Genomic DNA, 20,160 nt, shown 5'->3' with positions numbered 1-20,160 from the left:
GCTGAGGACTGAATTCGATTTCAGAGGAGATCTGAACGTACAGAGAATGGTTGCACCAATGTCACATACTGGTCGTCACAGGAGGTGAGAGCATAGTAGATGCTATTCACATTGGATTTCCAAGTATTTTATTGGCGAAAAAAGTTTTTTCTCTGAAGAGATCTTGCTTATAATATGACTCATTATGTCTTTTATTCTTCTGGAATATAAGGTCCGTCATTTTTTTCTATCGTACAAAATTTCATAAACTGGGAAGAGAGATACTGAAGTTGGAAAGTGGCAATGGTCACTCCGGATTTTTTTCAGGTAACGTTCATACGAAAAACTTAGCGGTGACATTTATGGCGCGATATGATTTCAAAGAGACTAAGTGCAGGGCGATAGCGGAAACGTGTGTAAAAATGGCATTCCCGCTCTGCCAAATGCGTACTTGGTGTAATTGAGTTTTTGATACACAAGAATAAAGATGGCTTACGTTTCACTTACTGCCTGAAAAATGATACATAAATTAGTAAGAAAGCAGTAGTAATTTGATTTATAGTGAAGATGTGGTGAAACTAGGAATACTCTATTTGTGTATCACGTAGATTAGTGGCATATAAACCGCTGGGAAAACACTGGTCTTTACAGCATGTAAGGTCCACCTGTGATGCAAATAACCATTATTTCATCTAAACTGAAACAAGGTTTAGCACCTTTGTGGCGTCGTCAGTGGTTATTCTTTACTCAAATCTGTAGAATACGAACTAATTATAAGTGATAACTACAAGCACTAAACCGCAATACCAAATTCTGATTACCATGACTTACTTATTTTAACGTCCATCTCAACAGTCCTCTTTGAAAATTATTTATGTAAGTAAGAGCAGCTACAGTGACGAGGAGAGTGTCCCTACAAAGCGCTATCCATGGACGGAACCATATTCTGATTAAAGAGAGTTGTATAACCATCAGCGGTAACAAACCACACCAGTCTACTAGTTACAACAATCACTTTAATATTCAATCACTTTAATATTAACAAACAGATAATAATACATCGTAGTATGCAGTTAGTGCTTCCTACTACCTCCAGCCTTTCCGTAAACTTGTGAATACGTTGTTACGGCATTGATCGACCTTTGGAACGTAAAATTGTAGCGATTTGGTATACACGAAACAGACATGATCCTGGCGTATTTCCAGAGGTATGTGGCACTAGATGTCTAGGCACAGTTCGTGCGATTCCCGTCAATTACAGGTCGGTGATCTGTAGCTTCGCAGCTGGCGGTAGATGTATTCCACCGTATTCAGATTAGAGAAAATTTCGTTGGAAGACCTCGGCGTGCGTGAAGTGTCATGCTGCTCATATCACTGTACCACGGTTCTCACCTTGCGTCATGGACAGTTATAGCGCTGTAAAATGCAAAGATGTCGCGGAAAACATCAGGTATGAAGTAACGCAAGTCTTCCGCAATAATGTTTTCGCAGTCCTGAGCCGTAACAATGCGTTCGATTACTACCACAGGTCCCTTGGAAGCCCAGGTAAATTTCCTCCGTAGCATATCACTGCCGAGCAACAAGAAACGTGCTTCATCCGACCAAGTAAGGCGTTCCAATTGGTCTGCGGTTCATTCTCGATGACACTTTGTCCACTTCACTCATAACTGACGATGGTGGTGTGTTAACATGGGAACACAAAAATGTCGTCTACTGCGTAATCTCCCGTTCAACAAGGTGCGCTGAATGGTTGCGAAACACTTGTGCCTGCATTAGCATTTTAATCCGTCATTACATCTGCCGCAGACCACCTCCTATCTTGGTTTATATAGCGGGCAACCCTCAGACTCCACAGACTCCGATGGGCCGTAGACACCCAGCGTCTTGTTGCCTACTATTGATTTCACCGTCCTACAACAGCTTCTCATCGTTGCTCACGGCATAATCACGCGAATAGCCACTAACATTCACTTTTCCGAGATGTCTTTTACCTGGAGACAGGTCGCTACTAGATGCCATTTGTCAAAGTCAATTTCGTTTGTAGATTTCCTCACTTGCGATCACTCGTCCTATTGCCCTTATCGCGTCGGATCGGCAGACGTCGTTCAGCACCACGCAATGCGGTGAATGGTTTGACTCAGAAGTATATTTTCATCTATGTTTTAACCCTTACCATCCTAACTTATTGGGTAAGTAACAAATGACATAAAAAAGAAAGAAAAGAAATTTTACTGGAACTACACGACAAGCAATGAATCATAAAAGAAAGTTATATAAAAGGTGTGCCACCTGAGCAGTTCGTCTCACACATTTCCTCAATCGTTAATACATCGTAATTCTGTTTTCACCCTAATTAACTGTAAAAGTCGTCACTAAATGGCATGTAGACTTTCTTAGTTATATTAATTACACACATCTCGATATCAAATTAGCATTTTCAAAAGAAGCTATTGTAATTTTGACAACCGATATCACAGCTCTAAAAGAGACTAATTCACCTATGTTTGATTCTTCAGAACAGGTAGTTTCGAAGAAATCGTAATAATTTAAACTTAGGAGTTTGTCTGTTCTGAACAGAAGGTCACATTTACGAGACTGTCGTGTCTGGTTGATAAGGCCTACCAGCATGACTCAACCGAAAATGTCTCCTTACAAAAGCGGAAGAACCGACGAAAGTTGAATCTAAAACTGACTTAGCAACGTGTCGTTGGTCCGACTTATCTACTGCTGGAGAACAAAGAGATTGGCATCTAACGATGATTCACCAGAATGAGATTCTCACTCTGCAGCGAAGTGTACGCTGATATGAAACTTCCTGGCAGATTATAACTCTGTACTGGACCAAGACTCAAATTCGGGGCCTTTGCCTTTCGCGAGGAAGTGCTCTACCACCTGAGCTACCCAAGCACGACTCACACCCCCTCCTCACAACTTTACTTCTGCCAGTACCTCGTGTCCTGCCTTCCAAATTTTACAGAAGCTCTCCTGCGAACCTTGCAGAACTAGCACTCCTGAAAGAAAGGATATTGCGGATACATGGCTTAGGGGGATGGCTTGGGGGATGTTTCCAGAATACGATTTTCACTCTGCTGCGGGGTGCTAGTTCTGCAAGGTTCGCAAGAGAGCTTCTGTAAAGTTTGGAAGGTAGGAGACGAGGTACTGGCAGAAGTAAAGCTGTGAGGACGGGGCGTGAGTCGTGCTTCGGTAGCTCAGTTGGTTGCCGGCACGGTAACTCAGCGTGTTCGGTCAGAGGGTTAGCTGCCCTCTGCAACAAAAAAAAAAAAAAAAACTTAGTTAATGGATCAACGACGAACTGAAACGTGTGTCTTGCGACGTCTGCACCGAGCAGATGAAACGAACAAAATGAGATAAAAAAAAAAAGGTTGGTAGAGCACTTGCCCGCGAAAGGCAAAGGTCCCGAGTTCGAATCTCGGCCCGGCACACGGTTTTAATCGCTATTTAACTACGGTAACAGTTCTCTTTTTGTTACGATAGCAGTTGTGTGCTCTTCTTTTGGTCGTAGCTTAGGAAAAAAGAGGGGCACGTTACAAACTGAATGATTTGTTAAACAGGAAATTCAGGAACAAAAGACCGTTAAGTAATAATTTCGCGGCATGAGTTTCATGTCAAGATATGCACACTTCTAAATTACATCAATAACAGTAACAAAAAGAAAATCATATTATAATCTTGTCATAAACAAATCCTTTAAGTTGCATACTCCGCTCAGACCAGTTTACTGTAACACACGTTTATAGTCGCTGGTTCAAGGACTTCTGGACAGAATGAAAGCACTCCTTCGATATCTCTTGCTGCCATAATACGATGTTTCAAAATCTTTCGGTTTGTGTGAACTTGTGCATAGACTTTATCTTCGGGTTTATCCCACAAAAATGTCCAGTTTCATCAAGTGCCAGCCAGTTCATAAGGTCTTCAGGTTCTGTCCTGCGACTAACAAAGAGCTGGATGATTGCTTTCCTAGCCACAAGTGAGTGGCGCGTAGGCCACCCATCGTGCTGGCAATACCTACACACCTGTATTTTACTTGGTACACGGTCTAGGACAGCCGGTAGATCCTCGGTTACAAAATGTAGGTATTTTTACTCGTTTAAGTTTTTTTTATTGAAGTTCAACGACAGTATTCCAGTCCCAGTGGTTTATCTGCTGTTGAGGTAGTGCATGTTACGAATGGAAGCTCTTTGCGCACAAAATGCGAACAACACTTGCAGAGACATTCGCAACTCCTCTGGAGCTTGCGTGCGGTCATTGAATTATAACTGTCAGATGATCTAGCTATTTCGTTCGCTCTGCTCGTTGCAAGCTTGCTCCTTATCGTTGTACTTACAACTGTTGTATTAGTGTTCCTTCTATATTCTCCGTAAAGTAGTAGCATATCTATTATTTCTTGATTAGTAAAGGATGTTTATTTTTCGAAACCAACCAGATCTAGAAATACATGAACGACACAGAGAAAAAAAAGCAAAATTTTTACGACACCACATCCATACTGGTATCGTGGTGGTGCTACACTCAGTTTCCTTAAGACATGACATTCTTCCTTATCTCGGTATGAAATCACGAAGCTCCACACAACATCAGTGGCTTCGTGTTTAATACCGCTTCCAAGTTGTAAATACAAAAACATCCGTAAAAGTAGTCACTGAATTTTGAAGCGTAAAATGTAGTTGAATTCCTCTCTAAACTCCAATAAAGGTTCAAATGGCTCTGAGCACAATGGGACTCAACTGCTGTGGTCATCAGTCCCCTAGAACTTAGAACTACTTAAACCGAACTAACCTAAGGACATCACATACACTCATGCCGGAGGCAGGATTCGAACCTGCGACCGTAGCAACAGCGCGGTTCCGGACTGGAGCACCTAGAACCGCACGGCCAACGCGGCCGGCTAAACTCCAATAGTTAGAGTAGAAATATTCACAATGATCGCCGACTTGTAAGGGAAATTAATTTTATTTACTTCACTAATAAATACCTGAATGGTGCTACATTGTGAAACAGTTCCCCATTCCTGCACTGCTGTCTACAGCTGGTGTCCTGTACGGTGCTCTCCACCGAACGGGGCACTTCCGTTATTTCTACAGTCATCACGAATTCTTCTATAGGTTATGACACAAGATTATGAACTGCCATGAATTATACACAGCAGACAAGTAGGTTGAACTATAAAACGAAAATATCCGTACTTGTGGTTCCTGCGATCACTGAGTCGACTGTTGATGCTATATCATAGACACTATTCAATGGTATCTTTCTCCTACAGCGGCTCCACATTAAACGCTCCCATTTTCTGTGTAACCGAGTAGAGTGAAGTGAAGCACGGATCCGTTGCATAAACAGCGTACGATAGTCAGCAGGTAGGAAACCTTAATGGCCGCGAGACGGTGTGTAACAATAAGAGGCGCGCCTTCCTTTACGGCTCGGCGCAGCGTGCTGGTGTAATGCTGGAGGCGAGACGCGTCGATCCTTCGTTCCGGCAAGTGTTTGCAGGCAGACGGGCGCCTATTTGCAGCGGCCTCGTTATCGCCGAGTGTACACAGCGCGAGGAAGGCGCCGCCAGCCGCTTCGCTGCCCCCTCCGCCTGTGTTGGCGATGGTCGGAGGGGTGGGTTTACCTTACTGCGTGGCAGCTAGCTGTGCTGCACCGCCGATCGGTTACAGAAAAACCACATTAGCGTCCGATACAAGTGATATTGTTTTACAAAACACTTTTTCCAAAGCTTAGCTTCATAGGGAATATGTTTCCTTCATGATCGAGGTCATCGGGTACGATGTACACCAAGCTGACGTAAGTCACGGGCCTCTCGATTCACGTCTGTGATGTAGGTGGCCAAATTATTTATTCGACCTGTCCGCAATGTTCTTCGAATCAGTCGTGAAGAACTGCCAAACGGTGACATGACGCATTGTCCTCCATAGAAATTCCATCCTTGCTTGGAAACATCAAGCCCATGAATGACTGCAAATGGTCTCCATGCAGCCAAACATAACCAAGACCTAGTCTATTCCATGTAAACACAGTCCATGCCATTACAAAGCCAACCAGCTTGGGCAGTGCCTTGCTGACAACTTGAATCCATGGTGTCGTGCGATCTGTGCCACATTCGAACCCTATCATCAGCTCTTACCAGCTGAAATCGGGATTCATCTGACTAGATCAGGGTTTTACAGTCGTCTGGAATCCAACCCACATATCCAGGAGGCAAGGAGAGATGCTGCAGGCGATGTCGTGCTGTTAGCAAATGCATTAGCGTCGGTCGTCTGCTGCAGTAGCCAATTAACGCCAAATTTCTCCTCATAGCCCTTCCGGATACTTTCGTCGTACGTCCGACATCGATATCTGCGATTATTTCACACAGTGTTTCTCGTCGGTTAGCGCTGGAAATTCTACACAAACGGCACTGCTCTCGGTCGTTAAGTGAAGGCCGTTAACCTTCTGTCGTCCGTGGTGAGAGGTATTCCTTGAAATTTGGTAACTCGGCACACTCTTGACACTGTAGATCTCGGAACATTAAATTTCCTCAGGATTTTCGAAGTGGAGTGTCCCATGCTTCTAGCTCCAATTACCACTCCGCGTTCAAAGTCTGTTAGTTCCCGACCATAATCACGTTGGAAATATTTTCACGTGAATCATATGAGTACAAATGACAGCTCCGCAAACGCACAGCCCTTTTGTACCAGAGTACGCCATACTATCGCCGTCCCTGTATTGTCACTTCAGTGTATATTATAAATCAGAGTGTAATAAAATACTTTCCAGAGACATCAAGTGTCAACTGATGACTGTCAGGTGGTTGCTTGTTCAGTCTTTATACTGGGTGAACATTAATAAAATCGACAAACTGCAGGGATAGATTCTTGACTGAAAGTGGAGGAAAAAAGAACATACGAACATGTGGCCGGAGATGGGCGGTGTGATTGCAAATAAAAAAAAATCGTCCCAGAACACAGTACAGAATTGCATCGCATCCGTGCCACAACAGATGATGAAAGCGGAGTCCATGGGATGCACTGCCTTAAAATATGCACATAATTGTACTTTGGCATTCATCATATTATGGGCGATTTGCATGGGGCTTGTCCTAGAGTTCGTCTCGATATTCTGTAGAGCCAGAGCCTCCAGTTTTGATATCGCCCAGTTTACCATCTCCCTGCACGTTCGTCTGAAGGTACCCATGATCATGTAAACGCCCAAAAAGTGGTTGAAGTGTAGTGTGATATGGCTGGTGTCTGTGAGGCTACTTGTTAAATTTCAGCCGTTTTGCCTCTGGACCTTCTCCATCTGCTTGGCCTTACGCAAACTTGGCTTGTCACCGGCATAAATACGCTACCAGACTGCTGTTTACATTAGACTGCGTCAGTTGCACAGGCTGCAACACAGAAAGAAGACACAAAAAGGGACCAGAGGAACTTTCATTTGTCAGAACCATCCACCGTGGATACGGATACATGTTCACAGAACCTTTTTTCCTCCAGTTCGAGTTAGGAATACGTCCCTACAGTTCGTCGGTTTTTTTAACGTTCACGAGCTGCAGTTCATCGCCACATGTAATATTTTACCATATACGGCCCTGAACCGAGAAACAGGGACATCATAGGTAATAGCATGGATATATATATATATATATATATATATATAATATACTGCGAACTACGGATGAAGGTCAACCGACAAATTTCTGGAAATCATTTGACAGGATGCCCCATTGTAGGCTGTTCACGAAGGTGGGGTCGTATGGAATACTTCCAAGTTATGAATGGCTTGAGGACTTCATAAGTTATTGGCCACCTTATGTTGTCCTCGGCAGAGAGTGTTTATAAGAGAAATGGGTACTCTCAGGAAATCCCCAGGAAAGCACTCCGTCTTCAGGCCATAGGTGGCCCATCGGGACAATCCGACCGCCGTGTCATCCTCAGTGAGGATGCAGATAGGAGGGGGGTTTGCTCAGCACACCACTCTCCCGGTCGTTATGATGGTGTTCTTTGACTGGAGCCGCTACTATTCGGTCGAGTAGCTCCTCAGTTGGCATCACGAGGCTGAGTGCACCCCGAAAAATGGCAACAGCTCATGGCGGCCCGGAAGGTCACCCATCCAAGTGCTGGCCAAGCCCGACAGCGCTTAACTTCAGTGTTCTGACGGAAACCGGTGTATCCACTGCGGCAAGGCCATTGCCAAAGTGTGATGGGACCGCTGTTATTTTCTATATACATAAATGATCTGGCGGACAGGTGAGTAGCAACCTGCGGCTGTTCGCTGATGATGCTGTGGTGTATTTGGAGGTGTCATCGTGGAGCGACTGTAGGGAGATCAAAATGACAGGCAAAATTTCTAGTTGGTGTGACGAATTTCAGCTACAAAAATGTAAGTTAATGGGGATGAGTAGGAAGAACAAACACGTAATATTTGGATACGCCATCAGTAGTGTGCTACTTGACGCAGTCATATTGTGTAAATATCTGGGAGTAACGTTGCAAAGTGTCATGAAATGGAACAGCGTATGAGAACTGTGGTAGAAAAGGCGAATGGTCGACTCCGTTTATTTGGAGAATGCTCGTAAGGTGCGGTTCGTTGTAAAGGAAAGCACATACAGAACGCTAGTTCGAACTATTGTTGAGTTCTACACGAGTGTTTGGGATCCGTTCCACGTTGGATTAAAGGAAGCCATCTGTCAGAGTAGGGCTGCTCTATTTGTTACCGGTAGGTTCGAACAACACGCAACTGTTTCGGAGATACTTCGAGAACTCTAATGGGAATTAAAGGAGGAAAGGAGATGTTATTTTCGAGGAACACTATTTAAAGACCGGCATTTAGATTTGACTGAGGAGCGATTGTACTGACGACAACATACGTTGCTCGTAGAGACGACGACGATAAGTTACGAGAAATTAGTATACAGAGGTATATAGCAGTCATTTTTCCCTCGCTCAGTTTGCATACAATGGCTTGCAGAGTATCTATGTACATATAGATGTAGATTACCTTATACCGTCGTCAGACAATATATTCATAGATTACTCAGAAAGATCACTAATTCATTTACCAGGTTGGGAAAAGTGATTCGTATATCACCATTCGACTAACTAAATTTTTGTTAAATATGGCACTATGGTCTAGTAGGTGAAAACCATATATGAATAGAAAACCTTTTTTCTTCATATACTATATCGCAGACACTCACTGCTTTCAGATTTATAATTACCGGCTTCAGCAACTGGAACCCGGTAGTCAAGGAATACAGGACTTGGTTACGATTGTGAACGGGGACGTAATCAGTTACTATTGGTTACCTTTTGCAATTAAACACTTTTACTTTAAAACGGTAATTCCAGGATCAGCAATAAATAAAGATATCACACGTTATTAATGAAGGAATAAACAACTGCGTAATTAATAGTGCACTCAGTGCGTTACAATTTACCACAAGAGCATAAAATACAGACACAGCGAATAATGTCTTAAAGACAAGCCAATGTGATCCCAATTAGAATTTTAAGACAAGTAACCACAGTCACAGCTGAAGGCCTTTAATGCCAAGAACGGCAATTATAAAAAAAGTCAACAAACATACTGTAAAACAGCAATGCTATAAAAAAGATTAATTTAAAAAGACAGGCAACTAATCACTAAACGGGTGAGACAATGATGGTAAATTTGGTAGCACAATCATTTAAACCTGCTGTAACGCCAAGAATGGCAATTATATAAAAAATTTAGGAACGTACAATAAAACAGCATATACAAGGGCCAGTCACAGACGGTGCACCAGGAATCGACTTCTGAGTAGGTCCGGAAAAGAAAAACCACTTTCGCGAGAGATGAGATAGGCAGCCAAGAGTTGCATTCACTTCACAAGATGGTAACTCAGACTAGTGGCAGTCTAGTGAATGACTAATGATGATTTTGCTCAGAGTACCTGACGTCCAATAAACCAAATGCAAGGATGTAAAAATACACCAAAGCCGGAACCGGCGGTCTGGACTCCGCCCGCGGAATACTGTGCTTAGAGCGCCCCGAACGAGAAAGGAATCACTACCACCAGAGTAGAAGAATCGCCAACCAACGTAAAATCAAGAAAGCTGTCAAAACTACACGCCTCACCGGACAGCAGCGGCAAGGCTAGGAAAAAATACACTGCCGTTACATACATTAAAACCCAGGGCAAGTAACTGTGACGTTAGCGGTCACGAGGCAGGAAAAGTACCGCTGGTTGAACTTACAAATAGTAACACACTGAAAGCAATAGATAGTAATTAGAAGTGCAGGAAAGCTTGTCAGATCCGCCTTCCCCAAGAACTCCACTCGCTGCCCTCCGCCTCGGCAACACTACGAGCAGTAACACGAACCCAAGTCACTGGAGAATCGCGAGGTCTCACAATGATGGAGGTTTTTCTGCTTGAATCGGAATGCACTCAAAGTTTGCAGGATCCGGTTTACGACGATGTCGTGCACCCTCGTGAGTCCTTCGATGCGGCAGTCCATGCGCGCCGGCAGCGGTCCCGGAGTGTTGTCGCACTGCGCCGACCTCGCTCCTCCTGAGTCCCCAACCGAACTGCCCTCTGACACAAACGGCACCAACGCAAGCCGCAGCACGGCTCAGCAACTATGTACAGCCTTCACTAGTAATCTGCAACACTATTCGGAAAATGAATTCTGAGTCACTATCTTCCTTAATTTATTCTGTAGAATAGATACGATGTTACGCATCACCTATAAACCCTGAAATCACTACTGCGGGATCTCAGAGAGCACCGATTTTTTGAGTTCCATAGCTGGTTTGGCGAGATATTTGAGAGTTTATGTAGAACATACGGGGAAGTTGACTAGAACATATCATCCCAGACTCTTCCCATGGGCCGAATGCTGTCGATAGAAACTGCATTAATTCTAAATATTAACTGACAATCTTGGTTATCACTTAATATCAGTACATCTACTTTAAGCTATTGTATTCAGTGTAGATGGTCTTTGCAACTTGCAGTTGTTGTTTACATTTTCCTTCTAAAGTTGTATACTCACTTGCAAGCTATTACACAAAGTACGAAGGACTGTAACGTGTGTGTGTGTGTGTGTGTGTGTGTGTGTGTGTGTGTGTGTGTTTGTGTGTGTGTGTGTGTCTTTTGTAGTCACAGAATTCTGCATCGAAGTTCCGTCGAGTCTACCGTTTTGTTAGTTTAGTGTAATACACAAACATTTTATGGTCTAGTGTTGGGACAATGAACCATTCAGTTTCGTGATTCGTGATACAGGGGGACAATTATTTAACTATATGAAATAAAATCGCCATAACTTCTGAACAGTTAGCGTTAGGACGTTCATCCTGCACGGCTGGCCGTGAGGAAATTAGTATGCACATTTATGTTCATTTGGATGGCCCATATGAGACTCTGAAAATATGCATATTTCGCGATCGAGAAGTATTTTCAGCCTCAACAGGTGACTGTGCGATGTACGATATCCAGTCACAGACTAACCTGTGCGATATTCCTTGATGACACGGCGATCACCGAACGGTACGTGAAGCTTTTCGAAGATGATTCATCCCCATTATCGAAAGTGATCCTGATGCTGACAAGACGTGGTTCATGCAAGACGGAGCGCGATCCATCGAAGCAAGAGTGATGCCTGGAGGAGCACTTTAGGGACCAAATTCTGACTGTGGGGTACCCAGAGGCCTCCGACATGGGCCTCGATTGGTCACCTCATTCTCCGGATTCGAACACAAGCAACCCCTTTTTGTAAGGCTATGTTGAAGACAATTTGTACAGCAACAACCCGAAAACCATTTTTGAGCTGAAAACAGCCATTCAGGAGGTCATCGACAGCATCGATGATCCGACAATTTAGCGGGTCATCTTTTTCGCCTGGGCCACATCATCGCCAATGATGGCAGGCATATCAAACATGTCATAACTTAATTCGAATATATGTAGTGAAATTTACATGTTGAATAAAGTGTATATACTCCGTAGCTTGTTCTATTTGTATAGTTCAGTAATTGTATTCTGATATATACTGTGACAGCCCTCACAACACGCAAACTCGCTGTAGGAGTTTGCCATTTTCAAACGATACCTTCGTACCGTTACATACGTTCTGTCAACTGGCATCTCTAGGAGTCGTAAATACTTGAGTGACATTGATTATCACTCTTTTACTAGTACGAGAAACCTATGGGAATGAATAAGCGTGATTATGTGCTCACCTACTATCCAATAATATGCTTTTGATCAAAGTTCCATCCAGTAAATAATCCTGAGTAAGTCGTTGTATTTACACCACTGACCATTAAAAGTGCTACACCACGAAGATGACGTGCTACAGACGCGAAATAGGAAGAAGATGCTGGGATATGCAAATGATTAGGTTTTCAGAGCATTCACACAAGGCTGGCACCGGTCTCGACACCTACAATGTGCTGACATGAGGAAAGTTTCCAACCGATTGCTCACACACAAACAACAGTTGACCGGCGTTGCCTAGTGAAACGTTGTTGTGATGCCTCGTGTACGGAGGAGAAATGCGTACCATCACGTTTCCGACTTTGATAAATGTCGGTTTGTAGCCTATCGCGATTGCGGTTTATTGTATCGCTACATTTCTGATCGCGTTGGTCGAGATCCAATGACTGTTAGCAGAATGTGGAATCGGTGGGTTCAGGAGGGTAATACGGAACGCCGTGCTGGATCCCAACGGCCTCGTATCACTAGCAGTCGAGATGACAGGCATCTTATCCGCATGGTTGTTACGGATCGTGCAGCCACGTCTCGATCCCTGAGTCAACAGATGGGGGCGTTTGCAAGACAACAACCATCTGCACGAACAGTTCGATGACGTTTGCAGTAGCATGGACTATCAGCTCGGAGACCGTGGCTGCGGTTACCCTTGACGCTGCATCACAGACAGGAGCGCCTGCGATGGTGTACTCAACGACGAACCTGGGTGCACGAATGGCCAAACGTAATTTTTTGGGACGAATCTAGGTTCTGTTTGCAGCATCATGATGATCGCATCCGTGTTTGGCGATATCGCGGTGAACGAACATTGGAAGTGTGTATTTGTCATCACCATACTGGCGTATCACCCAGCGTGATGGTATGGGGTGCCATTGGTTACACGTCTCGGTCACCTCTTGTTCGCATTGACGGCACTTTGAACAGTGGACGTTACATTTCAGATGTGTTACAACCCATGGCTCTACCCTTCATTCGATAAATGCGAAACCCTACATTTCAGCAGGATAACGCACGACCGCATGTTGCAGGTCCTTTACGGGCCTTTCTAGATACAGAAAATGTTCGACTGCTACCCTGGCCAGCACATTCTTCAGATCTCTCACCAATTGAAAACGTCTGGTCAACGGTGGCCGAGCAACTGGCTCGTCACAATATGCCAGTCACTACTCTTGATGAACTGTGGTATCGTGTTGAAGCTGCATGGGCAGATGTATCTGCACACGCCATCCAAGCTCTGTTTGACTCAATGCCCAGGCGTATCAAGGCCGTTATTACGGCCAGAGGTGGTTGTTTTGGGTAGTGATTCCTCAGGATCTATGCATCCGAATTGCGTGAATTGTAATCACATTTCATTTCTAGTATAATATATTTGTCCAATGAATAGCCGTTTGTCATCTGCATTTCTCCTTGGTGTAGCAATTTTAATGGCCAGTAGTGTAGGGTGCTTCGAACGTTAGGCAGTAAACCGGAGAGTCAGGTCCGTCACGTATGAGCTGTGGCAACGTTACAGTGCTTTGGTAGTTGTGGACTATGCAACCAAACACAAACGCGATGGTTCTTTAGAAGCGGCAGCACACGTCAGATCGTTTTGTTATTCTGTTGGAAGCAGGTCCTACTTATGTATTAGGTATTTTATTACTAAGTTACGTTAAATGAAACTTCAAGATATACTAATGTACTAATCACGATTTAGTTTTATTTTGCCGACCGAAGTGGCCGAGCGGTTCCAGGCGCTATAGTCTGGAACCCTGCGACCGCTACGGTCGCAGGTTCGAATCCTGCTTCTGGTATGGATGTTAGTTACGTCCTTAGGTTTAAGTGGTTCTAAGTTCTAGGGGACTGATAACCTCAGAAGTTAAGTCCCATAGTGCTCAGAGCCATTTGAACCATTTTTTTAGTTTTATTTCAAAAGTGGTGTACAGTCGCAGCCTCTGTACTGTTGACCTCTGATTGTCGCACTGTATGAAAATGGCTGATGCTGCTTCCTCCTACGTTCTGAAACACGGCTAAAAAGTGGCGAGAAATAGGTCGTTTTTAATGTTTTTCATAAATTTACAGAAAAAATGGGTTTGAAGTTTTCCGAGGTACAGTATTTGATACAGCTGAAATCCAAATGCCTGCTGGATGTATAGCGGAATCGGTAGCGTAATAGATCGCGAGTGTGCTGCTGTTCATGGTTCGCTGGTTCAAATCTCGACTTAGTTATCTTTTTTCTTTCTTGGTTCGATCTGAAATACCTGCACCTTGTAATTGTAAAATTCATCATTGTTTTGCTTTATGAATAATGCACGTCTCTTGTTTCTAATTACATATTGCACGCGAAATTCTTGTTTTCATTTGAAACAAAAATTCTTAATTGTCGATATCTTATTAAAGATTGTTAGTTTAATAAACGATGCTTATATTAAGAAACCATAACAATTTCACCTTTAGGACAAAAATGAGAAATCAGATACTCTTTATTTGGACTATGTCCATTGTTTTATACCACAGATGTAGTCTCTTACGAACCAGAGTGGTAACTGTCGTAGAAACCTGAAAAACAATCATTTTCACAGCATCGAGCACACCATACAAATGCTGCATTTTTACATTTGTCGTTGTACCGTTACAATATGAACCTAACACAACTGATCTGGAGCCAAGTTAAGCGATTTGTCGGAAGAAATAATAAGACTGTTAAGTTTCCGAACGCTGGCGCTCAACAGACGACCAAATGCGGCGCCTGGGTGGCTTCGTAGATTCTGTTGTTGACACACTCGTTATCGACGTAGTAGATGATAGTTCCAGAAATGAAATGTATTTATCGGATACGGATTAGGGCGAAGCTAAGAAATCACCAGACGTCTAACAGTAATTACTACCTTCAGTGGCTTCAGTATTCAACTATATGGTGAAATACCTGCAGTATTTTTTGCGTCAGACATAGCTTGATCAGAAACAATTACCTGTATTTAAGTCAAGAATTTTCATCACACTTGTTGTAATTAGAATAATATGTAAAGTGAGGATGAGTCACGTAAGAAGCGTGCTGTAGTACTGGAGATTTACCGAATATTACTTCATATAGTGCATTAATTTACTCTTAATTTAAACTCTTTCGTTAGTAAAACTCATGTAGAAATGTCTTTCGGCATTCGTGTGTTTTTAATGCGTTCATTTCTGTTTTAGTCTTGATCCTTTGTCAATGGTCACACCACGTGGCTCTTCAGGCAGCCAAAGCTAATCCTCAGATGGTTAAATGAAAGGATTTTCGCGATGGCCCTGTAATGGGAAATATTTTTTCCTAGTTAAAAGATTTTCATTCATTGTTGGACCTCGCACTCATAGGCAAAACTTGCAATGTGTAATGCAGTTAGCATATAGTAAAAAAAAAGCATGCTTCATACTGCAGCATCCAAAATTAGGAATAGAGTGAGTACCAAACATACAAAGCGAGTTCCGTTTCGCTGTAAATATTCAGAAATTAAGGTGTTTCTTACCAGTTCTATATTTGATCGGTAATACGCCTTTACTCACTAAGTTTCTACTCCAGTCAGTTCGGCTGTAACAGTTGAACACTCATAGATTCCCTGTAGATCTACCACAAAAACCTAGCATCTTAATTTTCGGGTGTTAGAGAGAATTGGTCAGTTGTTTTTGCTCTATCCACTGTGTACATCAGGCAAGCTACGTCTTATAAGCATTCAAATGTTAACGAATGAATGACATTAATTATTTTTCGGGACCAAAAGATAGGAATAAGTCATTTCTCTTCTTATTTACTTTTAATTGGATGTAGCGATCCTTATTGTCCTTCTTGTAAAGACTGAAGGCAATATATGTTTACGAACAATAAATATACATTCTTCTTGATCATTGATCTACTATATTTTATTATTAACTAGAATAGTTCCAAACGTCGGACCTTCTGGTAATTTAACCTCTTGCAAGTGTGTAATGAATGCCCAGGAAAAAAAGGAAATTACTGGAGTGCATATCAGATAACGTCATATAAAAATCACGTGTTCTTGTGCTGATGTGCTAATCAGAGGCATCTGTTGGTGTCAGTGACCGAATACAATTGAAACACCTTCACCTCTTTTGTTTTATTTACGTGCCACACGTATACTCATTGATACATAGATGAAGAGGTTGAAGCTATGAGAATTAAAATATTCCCATTTATATTCTGATGTGGCTGGCTGGTTCTGATGGCAGTTCTATTTCGTTACGGACTTTGTTGACACTGTTAGTTTGTTTCTTCGTTCCCTACGCCGGACGGTGAACGATCTAACTAAATTTCTGGATGAACTGGTGTTATTTCATTCACTTAACTTGCAGTATGAAGATACGGCCTGTGAGATTCTGGGAGTCTTGTAACCCTCCGACTGTGACAATTTCATACGATTTGGCACTTAGAATATCCGAGCTTGTCGTTAACGCTTCAGTCACACTAAATCTCACACTTTTACCATGGTAGCGAGTCTCAGCAGGAAGGATGTACGAGAAAATATGTTTATATCTTACATAATGATTTTATGTACTGTATTGTATTTAAACCGGGGACCTAGAAACGACGGAGAGGCTCCGTCCCTGCCGCAGCTGCAGTGGTCTACAACCCCACGACGACTACCGCAGTCCACTTCACACGTCCGCCGCCCCACACTGAACCCAGGGTTATTGTGCGGTTCGGCCCCCGGTGGACCCAACAGCGAATGTCTCACACCAGACGAGTGTAACCCCTATGTTTGAGTGGTAGAGTAATGGTAGAATTTTGGAACACGTATTATTTTCGAGTATAATGACTTTTATGGAGACTAGAAATCTACTCTGTAGGGATCAGCATGGGTTTCGAAAATGACGGTCGTGTGAAACCCAGCTCGCGCTATTCGTCCACGAGACTCAGGGGGCCATAGACACGGGTTCACAGGTAGATGCCGTGTTTCTTGACTTCCGCAAGGCGTTCGATACAGTTCCCCACAGTCGTTTAATGAACAAAGTAAGAGGGTATGGGCTATCAGACCATGTGTGATTGGATTGAAGAGTTCCTAGATAACAGAATGCAGCATGTCTTTCTCAATGGAGTGATTTCAGGTGTGCCGCAGAGGAGTGTCATAGGACCGTTGCTATTCACAATATACATAAATGACCTTGTGGATGACATCGGAAGTTCACTGAGGCTTTTTGCAGATGATGCAGTGGTGTATCGAGAGGTTGTAACAATGGAAAATTGTACTGAAATGCAGGAGGATCTGCAGCGAATTGACGCATGGTGGAGGGAATGGCAATTTAATCTCAATGTAGACAAGTGTAAAGTGCTGCGAATACATAGAAACATAGATCCCTTATCATTTAGCTACAAAATAGCAGGTCAGGAACTGGAAGCAGTTCATTCCATAAATTATCTGGGAGTACGCATTAGGAGTGATTTAAAATGGAATGATCATATAAAGTTGATCGTCGGTAAAGCAGATGCCAGACTAAGATTCATTGGAAGAATCCTAAGGAAATGCAATCCGAAAACAAAGCAAGTAGGTTACAGTACGCTTGTTCGCCCACTGCTTGAATATTGCTCAGCAGTGTGGGATCCGTACCAGATAGGGTTGATAGAAGAGATAGAGAAGATCCAACGGAGAGCAGCGCGCTTCGTTACAGGATCATTTAGTAATCGCGAAAGCGTTACGGAGATGATAGATAAACTCCAGTGGAAGACTGCAGGAGGGCCGCTCTGTAGTTCGGTACGGGCTTTTGTTAAAGTTTCGAGAACATACTTTCACCGAAGAGTCAAGCAGTATATTGCTCCCTCCTACGTATATCTAGCGAAGAGACCATGAGGATAAAATCAAAGAGATTAGAGCCCACACAGAAGCATACCGACAATCCTTCTTTCCACGAACAATACGAGACTGGAATAGAAGGGACAACCGATAGAGGTATTCAAGGTACCCTCCGCCACACACCGTCAGGTGGCTTGCGGAGTATGGATGTAGATGTAGAGGTGTACGCGTACTTGGAGAACTTGTTTGTGCAGCAATCACCAACGTAGTGTAACTGAGGTGGAATAAGGGGAACCAGCCCGCATTCGCCAAGGCAGATGGAAAACCGGCTAAAAACCATCCACAGACTGGCCGGGTTACCGGACCTCGACACAAATCCGCCGGGCGGATTCGTGCCGGGGACCAGGCGCTCCTTCCCGCCCGGAAAGCCGTTCGATAGACCGCATGGCAAACCGGGCGGGCTTGTATAATACTTCATTAATCCACATTTCTTCCTACGTGCCATTCTGAATGAATGAGAGAATGAATCGAGTGATTTTAAATGTTCTATGATGAACCAGACTGCTAACCACAGTATGTCCGAGCATTGTCAACCTAGCGGTACTCTGGTAACTGGAAACACAATGAACACAGGGCAGCGAGAGGTATCCCATTTCGGTTTAACTGCCCCCAAGGAGAGGTCGGCACTGCTTAACGGTATCGTGCGCCCCTCCAATTTTCTGGAGGGCACGGAAAGTCGAAGTTCGTAAACGGTGAGACACATTACTCAAATGGTTCAAATGGCTCTAAGCACTATGGGACTTCAAAAATCGGAGATCATCAGTCCCCTAGAACTTACAACTACTTAAACCTAACTAACCTAAGGAAATCACACACATCCATGCCCGAGGCAGGATTCGGTCCTGCGACCGTAGCAGCAGCGCGGTTCCGGACTGAAGCGCCTAGAACAGCTCGGCCACAGTGGCTGGCAGACACATTACTTTTTCGGATACAGGGCTATAAGAGGGACTCTTCCGAGTCTACCGGTGTAGTTTGAAATTAGGCAACGGTACGGTTCGTTTCAACACGTATTAAGTTTCATTCTGATCTGATCAGATAATTTTGAGAATATATTTCTTTTACTTTTTACCTCCGATTTTAAGTGTAGAGCGAGGATAAGCATAGATACGCTTCATTGTTATGACGTGTAACCACGTGCAACTATAGTTGCACGAATCTAGTCTCCCTAGAGTTTCTTCACACTAAATTTATACGCTGGGTTATTTCAGAATTCGTGCAGTTTTTAACATGTTCAGCAGCATTTATATCTTAGTGCTTTCTCCCTGGTCGTGGACTCTGGAACCAGTGTCAGTATAAGTCCATACTGAACTAATTAAGTGAGAAGGTTTGAGCCATCAGACGTCAAGTTCAGTTATTTCCCGTCGCATTTCTGTTGATTATTTCGTGTTAGTGAAGGAGATTCCTTTCAATGATGAACATATCTGTGGTGGGAAGATCCTTCCACATGTCTGTTAGTTTGTATTCTGTGAGTAACCCTATACTCTGTGTTATAATATGTGAAATTAGGACCACAAGGAGTAACGAGTTCTTTCTCATACATAGGCGTCAATGCATTTTGGGCATTAAAGTTCCTGGCCAGTGACATACGTCTGTCTTCCATTGTCATAATCCTGTGCGTTCGATTACGACAGCTTATCACCAGTAGGTCCCTACATGTCTATTTGTGAGAGTTTGTGCCAGTTCTTCCTACAGTCCCTATACGAACATAGACCTACACATCCTACAAGGCGGTGAGGTTACCGGTTTCTACAACAATACTCAATGTCCTTAATCGTGTTTTACTAAGTGTACTATTAGGATATGTAACTAATATTACATTGTTACCCTTGTTAACAGCGTGTTTATATATGTTGAATACATTTCCGAATTTCCACTGTGAATATTCATACCATCCACGTATTTAAGAATAAATACACTGCCATTTTATGTAATTACAGACCTTAATGTTTCATTGATACTAGGTATGAAGGAATCATGCTTTCCCACACATGGTAGTTGGGTCTTTCTTTTTTGCCGGCAGTCTTTTGTCTGGTTTGATGCACGCTGCCACGAATTCTTCTCCTGTGCCAACCTCTTCATCTCAGAATGGCACCAGAATCTACGTCCCCAAT

General features: G+C 43.2%; 1 pseudogene; it reads right to left on the bottom strand.

Annotated features, from left to right (window-relative positions):
• Positions 1–8,052: 8,052 nt before the first annotated feature.
• LOC124558707 lies at positions 8,053–8,170 on the bottom strand (annotated as a pseudogene).
• Positions 8,171–20,160: the final 11,990 nt, after the last annotated feature.

This window comes from Schistocerca americana, chromosome 1, assembly GCF_021461395.2.
Source record: "Schistocerca americana isolate TAMUIC-IGC-003095 chromosome 1, iqSchAmer2.1, whole genome shotgun sequence".
Classification (NCBI taxonomy): domain Eukaryota; kingdom Metazoa; phylum Arthropoda; class Insecta; order Orthoptera; family Acrididae; genus Schistocerca; species Schistocerca americana.
This window is presented reverse-complemented; position numbering and strand designations above follow the sequence as displayed.